The sequence below is a fragment of the Microtus ochrogaster genome, chromosome 6 (genome assembly GCF_000317375.1).
Source record: "Microtus ochrogaster isolate Prairie Vole_2 chromosome 6, MicOch1.0, whole genome shotgun sequence".
Taxonomy (NCBI): Eukaryota; Metazoa; Chordata; class Mammalia; order Rodentia; family Cricetidae; genus Microtus; species Microtus ochrogaster.
The window spans coordinates 43446599-43460864 of record NC_022013.1 but is presented as its reverse complement, the minus strand read 5'-3'; the positions used below and the strand labels follow the sequence as shown (position 1 = coordinate 43460864).

Below are 14266 nucleotides of genomic sequence, written 5' to 3'. Positions count from 1 at the left end.
TCCTTTTCAATGCAAGTTTTGTGAAGCATACTGAAAAAAGTGTGTGTGTGTGTGTGTGTGTGTGTGTGTGTAGGCTAGATGACAATCTTGTATGTCATTTCTTAGGTGCTGTCCACCTAATATTTTGAGTCTCTCACTGATCCCAGGCTCACGGACTTGGATAGACTGGATGCCAGTAGGTGCTAAGGTTTACCCGCACTAGGATTACAATAAACAATGCCAGCCTGCCTTGCTTCTTGTTTTTTGAGAGACTGTTTCTCTGTGTAGCCCTGGCTGTCCTGGAACTTGCTCTGTAGACCAGGCTGGCTTTGAACTCACAGCGATCTGTCTGCCTCTGCCCCCAAGTGCTGGGATTAAAGGTGTGTGCATCACCGCTGTCCAGCCTCATGCCTGACTTGTTGATGTGGGTTCTGGAACTCAGGTCCTTGGGCTTTTGCGGCAACTGCCTTAGTAATGGTGCCACCTGAGACATTTTCTTGGGCCCTACTTTTGCTTTTCAGTTTTTATTTTTTGAGACAGGATTTATTTTGTGGGGAGGTTGGTCTGGAACTTACTGTGTAGCATATCTGACTTCAGACTCATGACAATTCGTCTGCCTCAACTTTTGGAATGTTAGAGTCAGATGTTTTGGGACTTGTTCTGCCAGGTGAAATGCTTTGCCCTCGAGCTCCATCCCGAGTTCTCTGAGGTTTTCTGTGCATTGTGGCTTTGATTTTCCTTGATTCCTCAGCAATATCCACATATAAACCCACCCTTTGTCATGGTCTATCCTTTCCTCTTCTCTCAGCCTTTCCCGTGGGGTTCACACCAGTCCCCAAGTTCAGGCAGTCTCCTTATTGAGCAGATGCAAAAGTAGCACACGTTTTGTGATTTTCCCAAGATTCCAAGGTGCTTTCTACCAGGGCTAAGACCAAAGTGTCCGATTCCTGCCTCTAATGTTGGAGAAGGTCTCACTTGGAAGAAACCGATGCCCTCACAAGTATGCGTAACGAGGAGGCGCCTAGAACTGCACGGTAACGTTTCTTTATTTTATATGGATGTAACTTCTTCAAGGTGTTTAAAATGTCAGGAGAACCTGAGAAATGTATGCAAATAATCTCCTGCAACTAACAAGAAGTGAGATTTAAAGACGTGTCAGTGTTCCAAACAACTGAAAACAAAGTTTGGCACGGCGACTGCCTGTGAAACATTCATTTCCTGCAGAAAATACCTGCCAAATCAATACCGTGTTTTCCTTTGGAAGTTAACTGACATTTGGGCTGTTAAAGCTGGAACTGGAAGGTTCCTTCCCCTCGGAGTAAACACTGATTAACTCAAATTTGCCAATGTAGATGGATCTTACAAGTTTGGTAATCCTTTCCTGATGCTTCATATTTAATGACATGCCTATTTATGCAGAAATCATTCAAAATGATTAAATTTGCACACGTAAATTATATCAGTAACTCAGCATCTCCTTCCTTGACATCACAGTCTAATTGTTTTATCATGGTGGCTCTGGTTTTGAGGTTCTGTAAAGTTGTAGGTAATATTCGTTTTGGAGTTACCACAATCAGTGGACATGTATTTTTTTTTTTCTGTGTGTGTGTGTGTGTGTGTGTACTGCAAGCTCTTCACTTTATTAAGCATAATAGAGAGCATATATAGTTATAAAGACAGAGTTATACATTAGAAGATGAAGGAGTCAACTCATACCTGTATTTGTTATCTTGATTGAATCTGATACTGGCCATAGCAACTTCTGGGGTGCGGGTATTTCAGCTCATGGTTTCAGAGACTTCATTCCATCATGGTGGGGAAGCCCTAGTAAAGCAGCCAAATGGTATCAGGAGCATGCCGCAGAAGTCAGAGAGGCTGACCTAGAACCAGGAATAGATACAGCTTTCAATGACCTGTCTGCAATGACCTCTCTAACATGCCACATGTCTCAAAGATTCCATGACTTCCTAAAACTATGTTGCTGGCATTAAATGTTCAAGCACACAAACTTGTGGGAGAAATTTCACTTCCAAATCATTATGGTATTTTTTATTTTTTGCAATTGCCCTTTGCTCTTGCTGTTTTTCTTCATCCAGGCCCTACATAGTAAGACCCTCCACGCCCCTCTCTCAACAATGTGCAAGTACTGTGGGCTCTTAATTCTATCAGAAGATGCTTTTTCCAAGGGCTGTTTTAATGAAGAAATCACACAGAGTTCAGAGCCCAAGTGATGTCAGGCCATACAGCAAACTGCAAGGAACACTTTGCCTGTGATGATGCTGGGGGAGCTAGACTTTGAGTGAGGAGGAGCGAGGACTGGAGATTAAGGATGCTGTTAAGATGTGGGTTTAAAGCTACTCTGTTTAACCTGGCTTGGTGCTCAAGCCTCCCGCTAACAGAGTCACTTTCAAGTATTAAATTTATTCCTCAATTTCTTTCTTATGGCCTAATAGTATCTTTAGGTTCTTACAGGATAGAATGGTAAGATATTTGTATTTTTTTTTTCAGTGAAATTTTCTTCTCTTGAAAACTTGTTGGAAATAACAACTGTATTTTGCAAATAAGCCCCAGAGATGTAATGGATTAGTATACATACATATTTCATTAATTACCACCCATTGGAGATTCTATCACCAAAGGAATAAAATATGTCCTAACAATAACTAACAAATGTCTTTACAAACAACAGTGACAACAGTTCACACACACACACACACACACACACACACACACACACACACACACACACATAGAAGGTGGGGTCTTTGAGGTTGATTTTAGTCCTAAATGCCAAATCAATTATCAGCAAAAAAAAAAAAAAAAAGAAAAGAAAAATTTATTCAGCATGTTTTAGAGTCATAGATGGATGAGTAAATTGTCAAATGAAATCCAAGTGTAACTGACCGAGGGTTAAAATATAAGGATCTTTTCTTTTTAACAGTCCCAGTCGGGAAACAGCAACAGCAAACAATCTGGTTCCCTGGAGGAACGATGACGGGACACTTTGTAAACCAGCCACACTGGCACATTTGCACTGATTCCTTAAATGATTCATTTGAAAAGCCCCCATGTGAGAACTGAGGTATTTGCAGGATGTTGGCCAGTTTCTGACACCCCAGGGCAGCATCTAGTTCACTCTGGGGCAGCATCTTCTTGGAACAATATAGTTCTTTCCTGTCTTTTTTTTTTTTTTCTGTGTCATTCCAGAGGTGTGCCAGGCACACATACATATTTTTCCTTAGAGAAAAAAATAACGCAGAATGCATTCTGTGCCGTCCTTGTGTTTTCCTTTGCATATTTGAAGTTAAGATTATACTAGATAACACTGTATGTTGGTGAATGAAAGACGACCTTGCTTTTAATGCCCTCAGTGGATTCTCTTGTGGAGTTGTACCATCATTTACTTAACCATTACTGCACTGAGTACAGATACTGTAACTGGGATACTGAGGTTGCTTTCAATATTCTGGCAGTAAAATTCTGTGTCTTCTTAGTCGCTCAGGGTCTGCACGCTGATTTAACTCACAAAACACAATGACGAATGTGAATCGTTCACATGAGAAGATTTCTCTGTCCCCAGGAACTACAGCCCTTTGGGTGACTGTAAAAGCTCACTCCTCACCTGTGCTGTTTCTCACAGGAGAAACCACCACATTAGTTATTCAACCAAGAGATGGTTGAAGGAATGAACTCAGTACCAGTCCCACAGGTAGGTGGTTATTCCGCACGTCACTGTGCCCAAGGATCACCAGGGGAACTTGGGCTATGTCCATTTAGGAGAAGCCTGAGAGTCGGCATTACTAACAAGCCTCCAAGTGATGCCCAGGCTGCTTTTGGCAGGGCACGATTTGAATAATAAGATTTGTGGGAACGCAGCACCTTTTAATTTTGATGTATTTTAATTGGATGTATTTGATAGCATTCAGATTTTGAAGGTAGGGTGTTGCTTAGATTCTACAAATGGTGACTGTGCCCCTGTTCTCCAGGCTGGATGACCAGTCTAATGGCTAACGGTGGCATGTACTACCTGTCTAAAGGGTAGGTTAAGTCACACATGCTTAGCTCTGGGCATATTGTGCAAAGTTCCTGATTTAGGGACATGGTAGCCTTCAGTTGATTAAAAGAGGATTTATAGAATGAGCAGTTTAATTCCTTCTGTTGCTGTCTTTGAAGATGGCATCTACATATGGCTCCTGGGAATAAGATTTATATGACGAAATGAGACCAAGGTGGCCAGGCTTCATTGTGACGACAGCTTTACCTCTTCTTAGAATTGTTTAGTAGAGGGGGTGGAGAGTGGTTAAGAGCACGGGTTCCTCTTCTGGAAGACCCAGGTTCGAGTCCCAGCACCCACATCCTATATAACTCTAGTTTCAGAGGATCCTCTCTCCTCCTCTGGCCTCCATGGTCACCAGGTACACAGACAGACGTGCAGGCAAAACACTCACACACACATAAAATGAAAATAAATAAATCTAAGAAGTATTAAAGAAGAATAAATCTTAAGAAAAAGAAATGGTTGAATGAAATATTTTTTGTCTCTTCGTAAAATTTGATGTGGCCTCTGATGAAAACTTTCTCTTTATTCAAACTTGAAATGTATTTTTCAGTACTAGGATTCAAAGCTAGGACATTGCACATGCTACCATGAGCTCTGTGACTCAACTCCATCCTAACTCCTAAACTCCTCTGAGCCCTCTTCTCCGCCAGGCATCTAGCTAGGTCTTGGTACCCCTGCAGTAGCCTGATGTTTGCAACAATGCTGATAAGTGGTATTTGGGTGCCTTGGCATTCTATCAGATGCTTTCCCACACCCCTGCTCTTCAGTCTTTGGTCTGCCTTTCACAGGAGTCCCGTTGGGATTAATTCTATGAGATTTCCTCTACTTCTTTCAGTAATTTCCCATTCACTGACCCCCTTACCTTCTCTACTATTGCCCATAAATCCTGACTGCCTTGCTGTACTGAGAGAGCCTATCCTCTCCTGTGCTAGTACCCTGTGATGAACTCCTTACCTATTGAACAAATGTCGGAACCAGCTTTGTCTAATATCTGTTTCTTGTCCTTCTGTATGATCATCTTCTTGTGATATTTGAAAAGCATTAAAACTAGAAGCAAAATTTATTCTCGTCACCTTTAAAATTTTTTAGTGAATTTAGAATCACAATAAAACTCACGTTAGATGCAAATATTGCTCAAAATTCCATTTTTAAAATAACATTGGGAAGAAGTCTGAACTTGTTACCAAACTTTTGGGTCATTAAAAGGTAGTTTTTAGAAAGAATTAAATCATGACTTATTGGCCTAAAAACACGCACACTAAAGATTTAATTCGACTTATATGGTGTGAGGGAACTAATTAGATGTAATAATGGGCTCAAGGGAACGGTGAAACAGCATAGATGCATCTGGAGGTAAAGGAGTGTAGAGGTGAGTTGCAAACCGAGATGAAACCGGCTTTGCCACAGTGGGAAGGAAGTCAATTAAAACTGCTACCTGTCAGGGCAGAATTTATCCATTTCTATCAGTTGCATACAATTTGTAAGTGCGAAAAATAGCTCAAAAACAGTGAGCTAGGGTGAAGTCTGATGGCGGGGAAAGATTCGCGAGAGGTGCCATTTTCTATTGAAATGGATTTCCCCCCTTCAAGATGACAGCCATCTTTCACCTAGGCATGTGATCTAAGTCTTGACTTGCCACCTGTCTTGAAAAATAACAAAATATCCCAATAGTTGTGGATGATTTCTTTAGTCAGGGTTATTGCTGTGATGAAACACCATAACCCAAAGCAACTTGGGGAGGAAAACGGTTTATTTGGCTTACATTTCCACATCATTTGTCATCAAAGGAAGTCAGGTCTGGAACCCAAACAGCAGGAACCTGGAGGCAGGAGCCGATGCAGAGATCATGGACAAGCACTGCTGACTGGCTTCTTCCCTAGGGCTTGCTCAGCCTGCTTTCTTAGAGAACCCAGGATCACCAGCCTAGGGCTGGCACTACCCACAATGGGCTGGGCCCTTCCCGTCATCATCATTTATGCCCCAGCAAAGCTTTAGCAAGCACAGGCAGCCATTTATGGCCGTTCTCCAGTTGTTCCTAACCTGGGCAGTCCTAGATGCTGTGTTACTGTCACTCCCAAGGTTCCACAGTCTTCCTTTATGTTGTCTATCTAGCTTTTTCTGGGCCTTGCTCTTTGCCTTATCCCGTGCACACCTCCAAGCAATGCTATCTTCGGGTATCTGCCATCATTCATTCTCATAACACAGCTCAATGTGCCTTTGCTGTATCTTGTAGTTTACTTCCTTCTGTAGATGGAGATGTTTCTTAGTGATGGCATGGCTGGAAATGACCAGCTAAGTCCTCTGGGGAATTCAGTAAGTGGGTGGAAAGAGGTTCATCTGTTCGGCTAAAGGCTACCACATGATGAGGAAGAGACTGGACCTGGTCAGTTGTCCTCATCAACTCAGACCTTGAAACACAATATGGACTAGTTCTGGGCCCTTCCTATCCATCACTAATTAAGAAAATGCCTTACAGGCTTGCCTACAGCCTGATCTTATGGAGGCATTTTCTCAATTGAGGCTCTCTATTCTCTGAAGACTCTAGCCTATGCCAAATTGACATAAAACCAGCCAACACACTGATCATATAAGAAAGAACAGTAAAAAAGATGAGTTCAACATTATACATGGTCATAAAGCAGTGGAAAAATGAAAGACATTTTTATATTATGTGGTTTTCCACCTTCAACCTTGTAGTCAGAACATAAAGAAAAATATCTGTTTTTCCCGAGAAAATTTGAGTGTGGTGTGAGGCCACTATCCACCCAGAGCAGGCTGTTTTCAAGAGTTCATTTTCATAATTGAGCATATTCTTTTGAACCAGAGTATATTTAGAGAGGGCAGTACAGTTGGAGTTGACCAAAACCAGTTTGAAACCCGGCCTGGAATTAAATCCGTATTATCCAGGAACCAAGCTGAATCAACAGATGTTAGAGCAGAGCCATTGTGTCCTCTCCATTCTGAGAATGACAGCTGGAGCCCAGAATCGCTGGGTGGAGACTCGACAAATCCTTGGTACGCAATTACCTGACATCCTTAAGTCTCTTTCCCTAGGAAGTGGGGTCAGCTAAGTGGACCATTAGGTAAAACTCATGACGTAGTGCCTTAGGCACCAGCATTCTGACTAAGTCTTCTCTTTTATGGGAGGTTTGGACTAGTTACTCTTCTGTGGCTGTGATAGAATACACTAACAGGAGCAGTGCAATGCTTTATTTCAGCTCAGGTTCCAGATGGCAAAGGTCACGATGGGAAGGCCAGGCAGAGAGAGAGAGAGAGAGAGAGAGAGAGAGAGAGAGAGAGAGAGAGAGAGAGCCCGAGCGCAGGAAATGGAGCCAGGCTAGCTGCCCTCAAAACCCACACCCCAATGAAAAAACTCCTCCAGCAGGGCTCCATCTCCTAAAGGGTCCATCACCTCTTCAGACAGCATCACTGGGGACCAAGTGTTCAAATGTAAGCATAGACAGGGCATGGTGGTACATGCCCTTAATCCCAGCACTTGGAAAAAAGAGCCAGGCAGATCTGTGTGAATTCAAAGTCAGTCTGGTCTTTGTAACAAGTTCCAGGCCAGCTAGGGCTATACAGTGACTCAAATAAAGAAAATCAAATGAAATAAACCCGAACCTAATAAAAAAAAACAAAAACAAAAACAAAAAAACCCCCACAATCCTATGGGGAACATTTCTCATCCAAACCACAAATGTGGACCTTATTGTTTATTTATTAATTAACTTACCCTTTGACAATTTCATGCATGTAATTAATCTGGGAGGCAGCTTAATTGGTAAAGTGTTTGCCTTGCAAGCATGAGTACCTGAGTTCAACTGTCGCTGTACAGGGTAAGTAGGATGCAGCTGCGGGATCTTGGTTAGGTTTGATGCTGAGGTCTGTCAGCTTCCATCTGAGATACGCCGAGTAAAACAACACAATTCACCAAAGTTTTGTTGTCTTTGCTGTAAAAGGTAGGTTATAAAAGAGCGTGGAGTTGGCTTGTGAGTTAAGTGAGTTGTTCTAGAATGTGGAGCTTGCCACTTGAGCCAGACAAATTTTCCAGGATGACTGTTCCATTTTGCCCTCTGGTCCTTTCCACCACTTGGGATTTTATTTATTTCAGTTTCTATTTTCATCCCTGTTTTTCTGGTAAGTGAAGTTAACAGGACTAGCAAAATGAAGCGAGCGTCTTAATGTCTGGCTGCCGTGTGTAGCAGTGTCTGGATCGGTCTGGAGGCCCATCTTGGTCCTGTTCTGAGGTGGTCTAGCACATGTCACACTGGCCTTGGGGTGTTATGGTACCAATAGGACCGGATCCTCCTCCAGAGTTTCTGATTTGTGTCAGGGTGATGATTAAGAGCTGTCAAGTGGAATTATTCCACATGTGGAGACCCACGCCTCTGCAGGTCTGTCCAGTGGTCCGCTCTTTACAGTGGTGCAGTGCCAGGAGCAGAGTTCATTCTCAAGAGCGGTGCCACTGAGTCACAAATAACAACAGGAGCAGCACCCTCATGGTGTTGAAGTGAGTTTATGGTTTTGTGTCCGACTGCCTCTGTAGCTCTCCCTCACGCCACAGGCTGGGCGTGCCTGCTGCCATGCAGCTTCTGCTCCATACAGGACTCAAACCTTCACTTCTTGTCTTTGCTTTGTCCTGGATCAACATCGCCAGGATTTCCCAATTCTTTTCATTCTGAGAACTCGATGGGGGGAGTAGGGGATAATCATGTCAGAAAGTTCTCATTTTGGTAAAGAATATCTCTAGGCCCTCTAAAAGCAGAGTTCTGTGCTCTTTTAGATCCTGTACACTTAGAACACTATACGCCCTCCCCTTTTCCCCTTTGGTTCACTTTTCCTGTATTTTTTTTTTAAATTTTTAATAGAAATATTTGCTCCGAACACAGTCTGTTCACTGATGTGTGAAAGCATACAGACGAAGGTGCCACCTTCTTTGCCTTTGCTAAGTTTGTGGCCGGGGTCCCTATACAAAAATATAGATTAACACGAGAAAAATATATGATTTTAGGGATATTTCATGTAAGTCTTTAGAAATAAAGACCAAGAGAATCTGAGGGACACACACATCTTTGTGCCGTTTGAACAGTGGGCAGTGGTGTAGAGCCATAACTTAGTCCAAGGGTCAGTAGTCATGATCTGGGGGTCTTAGCAGCTGCTCATTGGGGGAAGACTCTCATCCTTGTGACCTCAGAGATAAACATATTCCTCCTGCCTAGGCACAGGAAGAGAACTCTGTGGCCTTAATGATACGATTTTATTACCTATTTTAGAGGATTCCCTTAAGGCCAGCTTCAAAGAGAAAGTCGGAAAGAATTTCCTGCTGTGCTTTTATGAAATGCCAAGGTGTTAAATTTTGAGGAAGTATGCCTTAAACCATATCACAAAAATATTATTTGTGCTTTCTCTGTACCAGGCATTCACTTAAATTGAGCTAGGGTACAGTGGTATGCATAACCGGGTATCGTCCCTGCCGCTAGAGAATTTTTATTCTATGGAGAGAAACATAATTCAGAAGAGTTTGATGCATAAATGTCAATGGTGGTAACCCGATAAAAATGAGAGGTAGTTCTACCGTGGGAGCACACAGCAGGAGACGGTATTGGTAGGGAGGAAAGATGGTTGGGGGTAATAATTTAGCCAAGATCTGAAGGAAATTTAAAAACAAACTCAGTCAAGTAGCTGGAGTGGAGGGAAGCACATTCCAGGCAGAAAAAAGCTGTGTGCAGAGGCTGTGGAAGGAAACAGCATGGCACAGTCCTACATGATGAGACTCTAGACTGCATATTCCTAGCATAAGATCTATGTACGTTTTAAAGGATAATTCTCAAAAAGGTAAAATCATAACTTATACTGATATAGAATAAAGTGTTTATGATTATACCAACTCAGGCAAATAGTAAACCAGTATAGAGAGAATTCAAATACACACACAAAATATACATACATACATATACATATATATGTCTATAAATACATGTATATGTATGTATATATGTATATATATATATATGTATGAAGGTGAATTAGTTTCTAATTTGAACCACCAACAGACAGGATGAAATTTGTTTGTCTACAAACAATACTTACCTTGCATGTCTATCAATTAGGTATGGTTTACAGAGTTTTAAAATGAATCTGGACCTTATAACAAAGAGGCGGTCTCCTTTATATACATGCTTTTCTACAGAAACACATTCATTTTCTTCTATAACAGAAGCTGCAGTTATGAATACATTTTTGTAGTTCAGAGCTAGTTGGATTTGATTTTAAGTGGGCATAATACAGTACTGAACAATTCATATCCTACCTTGACTATTTCCCACCATGTTGAACAGAATATCCAGAGACTGTCTCCCTGCAGCTCCCTTTAAACGCAAGTTTAATAGATCTCTAATGGCTAACTTCTTCCCTGTCACTGCAAAAAGCAAGAAAATACTATCTTTGGTAGAAGGCTTATAGAAAAATAGGGCAGAACTCAGCTTCCATGCTGGGGCCTGTATGAGAACTAAGAGGACACCTTGCCAGTGACCCCCTAAAACCAAAGTAGCCTTGCCAAGATAAGATCTGGCACAGCCTCCAGACGGCTGGCAAGGAAAGAGAATCTCAAGTTGTCAGTCAGACTTTTCGTAGAGAATGGTAATCATTTGGTCAATTAGCAGAATGGCTGGTGCTGATGCATTTTAATTGATGGCTTGCTTTGTTGAAGTGTTAAGCCAGCGTTGACAGGTACTACAACAATCTTAATTGGCGCTCCCACTCAGGAGCCATGTGTTAAAAACGTTCCTACTGTTAAGTAGAAGGACTCACCCTCCTGTTCTGTTGGAAACTGGGTATGTTGAGTATAGACTGTGTTCTGTGTTGATGCCATATTGTGCTTTGAGACAGAATTAGAATAGCACCTTCTAATCCAATTGTAGCAGACCAGAGTTCAAAGCTGCTGCATCACAAATGTTGGATTTAAAAAGTAACTGGTTTTGATTGAGTTGTGTTGTTGTGCCCCAGTTACAAATTTTCTCTCTCTCTTTTAATTAGTGTAAATTCATCTAGCTTCTCATGAATGCTGTCTCTAGTGTTGTTTCTGCTGGAAGCTTCTAGCCTGTGGGATAGGGCATAAATACTTTAAATAAAGAAAGAGTAACAATGTAAGTAAGTTACCTCCAGGAAACAATGCCACGGGCATTCTTTCCCTTCTTCAACAAAGATAGCACACAATGTTAAAACCAGGTCTTAAACATCTCAGTTTGCTTCCTTCTGCTTTCATCCTGGCGAAAAAGCTATGAAACTTGTATAATTTCTGAGCTATATTTGTTGATTTATTTTAAAAAAAACACGTAACATAATCCCCAAGCCTGTAAAAGCAGGTTTACTGTTTGCTAAATCAGGCCTCTAATAGTAAACAGCTCAGAAAGCCTTCCATAATATTTATGAACAGTTTCTCAGTTTTATGCTCAGATATTTCTGTTTCACTCTATAGAGGAGATCATCCAGGCTGAACAAAAGAGGAACCTTTTTTTAGAAGGAGGACCCTGGACAGTTGAGTAGTGAGCTGCGTGATTACCAATTCTTCAAGCCCAGCTTTTATGTAAGGCAACTTTATAACTTCATCCATTCCAAAGAGGCAAACATTAAAGACCATAGGGAAAATAAAAGGCGAAAGAGATGTAGAAACATATCCCATCCTTTACATCTCTGGAGCCACTGGTTCCATGGCCACCCTTGCTGAGGTAACCGAACTCAAGGCCACAGCATAACTTGTGAAGGGTCATTTCACCATTCTCCACTGTGGTCAGTCTACATAAGCAGTGAGAGGGCGTGGCTACCATTACTCTTCTTCCTTCTACTCTTAAAAAACATGCTTGCGCCTTTCTCTGTGCATTCTGTGTCATCAGTCACTTATATTTTAATGTGCACACAAATGGCCAAGTAACAGTGATTACAGAAAAAAAAAAGAGGAGCCTTCTTGTCTTCTTATGACTTGTAATTAAGATGAAAAGTCTGACAGTAGTGTCTGTACACAGAAATACACTCATGCCTTTGTTCTCTAAATTCATGGATCCACGCCTGGGGCTCCTACTTGATGCTTGGCTATGACATGCTTCTTAAGCGTGGCCGTCTTGACATTTACCTGCGGATGATGTATGGAAGAAGTACAGACTCCTGGCTTCCCTCCTGCAGTGCAGAGAGTGGTATCTTGGGGCCAGGATGGGTGGGATGTGGAATGGGTAGGTTTCTCATACTTTCCAGGTGGATAATGGATACATTTAATGTCTGACCATCGTTTTAAGGAAATAATAAGCCTGACATGTGGGACAAACTGCGAACAATAAGTTAGGAAGAAAATGGGCAGTAGTTGTGGCTTGTGTGTGTGTTTCAGTCCTTCATCCCTCAAGGCACAGCTGTTCTTATCTTAACAGCAAAATCTTCTGGAGCCTCTTTTTCTCAGTGGAGGGTGTGTGCCCATCCACGTTACACTTCACACCCACAGTAGATGATGTGTGCCATCCATGTTACACTTTACGTTCACAGTAGAGGGTGTGTGCCCATCCATGGCACACTTTGCACGTCATTCGAAGGGCTTGGGGAATCCCCTGAAATCCACTCATAGACTTGGCTGGGTGTGGTACGTGTTCCAGGATTCGCTTTATCTGTGGGGAATATCTTATGGAGTACGGAAGGTAAAAAAGTGTTTCTAGGTGTACCACCTTGCTCTTGCCTCCTTGTAGACTGAACAAGGCTTGCCATCAAACATCGGGGCATTGAGAGTGCAAGCCACTGCCACTGTGTGAAGCCAGCAGGGGACCTTGTCTCCGCAATCAGGAGAATGGAGCAGTTTCACAAATTCCTTCCTGTGTACAGAATTTTCCAGGTCCAAGCCAGCTGACATATTCCAGTTCATCTGTGAGCAGGCCAACGTCCTCTGTGGTTTGAAAGGTTCGCAGAGACCAAATAGAAAGGATTAGTTCCATGTATTGAAAATATCATTATCTCTGACCACACAAGGAGAGGCACACAATTATTTTTGATTAATATTTGATTTGACTGAATTGATAAATTAAATCATAACTTAGGACTAAACTAAAGCCAGAGAAGAACCTTCCCTCCCCTTTAATGGCAACAGTACCGGGCAATAGTTATTTGGTTTAAAAAAAAAAAAAAAAAAAAGGTAGCAATGTTGGATATTGGTCTAGTATAGTGGAAGTTTTCCCAGCTTGCTTCTTGTAAATCATCCAACCTTTATTGCAGCTGCTGAGAAGCACGTGTCCCTGGGTCTCCTAATGGACTGCTAGGGTTTAATTACATGTTGTTTTATGGTGTCTGGCAGTGCAATTCCCGTCCCTGACACGGCTATAGAGCTCCTTACAGATAAGGCTCATCTGTCTCTCTCCTCATTTGCGGAAAGGCGTTCGTCCCTTCGGTTCCTGCAGACCCTTACTGATGCACTGAGCTTGTGCCTGAAGGTGCTATTTCGAAAAGAAACCCCCTTCAAATCAAATGCCATTGACGACAAAGACACTTCTAAAGCAGTTGATGACGTGAAAAAGGAGAGTCCATGTAAAGATTGTGTCTGGGGTTCTGGCCTTTCCCTTAGAGAGAAAGCCCAGTTTGAAGTGTGGGATAGGTAGCAAGGGTGAACTTCATTAAAGAGCAAGATATAAAATGATCCAGTGAACGCAGCGGCATGTTTGTTAGACATTTCCATTTAATTCGCAGTTGTTCAAGACCAATGCATGTTCTTCAGGCCGCCACTGGTTTCTAGCTGCCAGTGCTGGAAGCCTGTGCCTCAGGAAGCCCTGGAAATGGAAATGTGTGCAGACTCAGTAAAGCCTGCACCTTGCTTGACACGTTGATGGTTCTGTGTGTGAGAGGTTGCGCAGAGTCAACAGTTGATTCTACTTCACGGTGACATTTGCATTTAATAAAGTCGTGTTTACTGTCATTCCTATATAAACACAGTGGGCATGTCATGTGTCACAGCTGAGAATGCAAAGCGAAGGTAAGGTTTCACTAAGGAGATATAGGGAAGAACAATGATTGTCTTGTGTGTTAAAACAGTTCAGATCTTGTCTCACAGAGAGAGAATAATCACAGCTCTTGGCTTGTGATGCCATGGTGTATCCTATTTGTATTTAACAACCATTCAGCTTTTCTTCTTCTTCTTCTTCTTCTTCTTCTTCTTCTTCTTCTTCTTCTTCTTCTTCTTCTTCTTCTTCTTCTTCTTCTTCT

The 14266-nt window shown here is 42.1% G+C and overlaps 1 protein-coding gene across 1 annotated transcript in view; it reads left to right on the top strand.

Annotated features, from left to right (window-relative positions):
- The first annotated feature begins 965 nt into the window (after positions 1-965).
- Positions 966-14266, top strand: part of Fhit (fragile histidine triad) — a 1440845-nt gene continuing 1427544 nt past the window's right edge. The window contains exon 1 of the mRNA XM_013346791.2: positions 966-1013. The gene's annotated coding sequence lies outside the window, so the exon portion shown is untranslated. The remainder of the gene's footprint in view (positions 1014-14266) is intronic.